At 38.3% G+C, this 2,210-nt stretch overlaps 1 non-coding gene across 1 annotated transcript; it reads left to right on the top strand.

The window, feature by feature from the left end:
* Window positions 1-586: 586 nt before the first annotated feature.
* On the top strand, window positions 587-693 carry LOC141634782 (small nucleolar RNA R71). The gene has a single exon (XR_012539504.1). It is a non-coding gene; the product is annotated as a small nucleolar RNA R71 (small nucleolar RNA).
* Window positions 694-2,210: the final 1,517 nt, after the last annotated feature.

The following is a 2,210-nucleotide window of genomic DNA, read 5'->3' as shown; positions in this document are numbered from 1 at the left end:
GTTTATATTTGCATGAATGTAGATTTAGACCATCTTATGAAATTAGCTAGTAATTTTAATATCATTAGAATAGTCTAATAAGGGTCTAAATACTAACAATTTTCATTGTAAAAGTTTGAATATGGGTTACCATTCTTGTATGCTTGAGAAGCATTCACTTGTTCAATTATATTCTTATTGATTATGTCACAAAGTTCCACAACTTTCACATATTCCACTCAGAATAGATGGTGTCATAGCCATGGCATTCACTTGATGGATCATATGTTTCTTTGGTGGAGTTGAAGCCTTTTTCACTTCTTCTATGGCGTGCTTGAACTTCCAAGTTCATAGTATCCATGTGAGAGCTTTGTCGAGCACCAAGTTGGCACTAAGTTGTGTCACGGAATCAACCTCATGTCGACCTCCTCTACTAGCTTTTCGAGGTCTACCATATTGAGAGCTATAAGAAGCCATCTCTTCAATTTTCGCCTAAGTTTGGTTTCCATCAACTTCGGTGAACATGCCATTTAAGCCCATGTTCAAAACATTTATTGAATCTTCATAAAGTCCATTCCCAAATTGTTGGACAAGAAACCACTCACTAAGGCCATGGTGAGGATAAGATCGACAAATAGCCTTGAAACGCTCCCAAGCTTCATATAGTAATTCTTCATCTCTTTGCATAAATCCTTTGATTTCAGCTCTAAGCATGTTGGTCTTCGTCGGTGGGTAGAACTTCTTGTAGAATGCTAAAGCTAGCTTCTTCCAAGAATCGATGCTAAGAGTAGCTTTCTCTAAGCTCTTTAGCCATTGCTTTGCTGCTCCTATCAATGAAAATGGAAAGAATACCCATAGAATTTGATCTTGATTCACACCCGTTTGAGACATAGCTTCACAATAATCACAAAAGGTCCCCATGTGAAGTTGTTGATCCTCACTTGGCATCCCCCTAAATTGGCTTCTTTCAACTAATTGAATGATAGCGGATTTTTTTATGAAGTTTCCCGTTAGGTGTGTGGGTGTAGGAGTGCCATTGGGTAGATTATCTTCGGTAGGTACGGAATGTGAAGAAAATTTTGGCGTGGTGGTTGATTTTGTGGGTGATATTGAGGGGTAGTTGTGGGTTGGTTTGTGGTTCCCTTGCAGATGGATTTACAAATTCAATCCCAATGTCAACTAGGCCTCTATCACTCAAAGAACTTGTTCCCTCCGTGGTTGAAGAAGATTTTCTTTCAATAATTCTAAAATCTCTCCTAATGTTTCTCAACTTTCTTTCAATCTTCGGATCAATTGGTAAAAGGTTACCACTGTAGATACCCGTATCCATCGATATTGGAATTTATAGAAAACCCGACAAACACCCAATGATGATAGGACGACATGTATTTGCTAGTTGGCATTGTTATTATTTGGGTTCGTTTTACGATGTAGAATGAGTGTTGTCGACGAAGTATTTTATTAATTTAAATGATATTTAAATTATTGTTTATTAAAGTGAATTCATTTTATTGTTTTAATTTGAATTTATTTTCTTAAACTTATTTTATTGAAAATAAAATAGATATTTGATTTGAAAAATTATTCTTTAGTTACTTTATTTGAAAAATCAATTTAAATCGTTTTATAAATCGTATTTAAAGAACTCGTTTTTTACGACGATTTTGTACGCGATTTTGAGCTCGTTTTCTACTTGATTTGGGCTCGATTTGCGACGCACTTTCAGCCCAATCCCCTCTCCTCCAACCCGTGTTCAAATTCCAGCCAAATCCCACCACAAAACCCTGGCTTAGCCCTCCCAAATCACGTCCCAAACAGCCCACACAACCAGTCCATACCCTTCCCGTGTTCAGCTTTACCAAGCCCCAAACCCGCTCAAAACACCACTTAAACCCGTTCCCATTAACCCTAAACCATACCCTAGTATCCTACCCATATTACCTTAGCTTAACCAGCAAGAAACACCCCTCCTAAACCCTACACGAGCTCACGAAAGCTGCTGGACAGCAGCAGCGAAACAAAGCAGCCCGACTGCTTGTTGCTCTCTTTTACCTTACTTTAACTCTCTATAAATACCTCCCCTCGGCCATACTTTCATTACTCTAAGTTCTCCATACATACTAACGTCACTCACCAGCATTAATCTCCACAAACAAACCCTAGTTGCCTCTCAAAACTCTCGACAAAACCGAGACATTCAAACTGAGAAACAGTTTGTGTCTCTCTCGAAA

This window comes from Silene latifolia, chromosome Y, assembly GCF_048544455.1.
Source record: "Silene latifolia isolate original U9 population chromosome Y, ASM4854445v1, whole genome shotgun sequence".
NCBI lineage: Eukaryota > Viridiplantae > Streptophyta > Magnoliopsida > Caryophyllales > Caryophyllaceae > Silene > Silene latifolia.
Note: the sequence above shows the minus strand (reverse complement) of the source record. Positions and strands in the feature narration are given on the sequence as shown.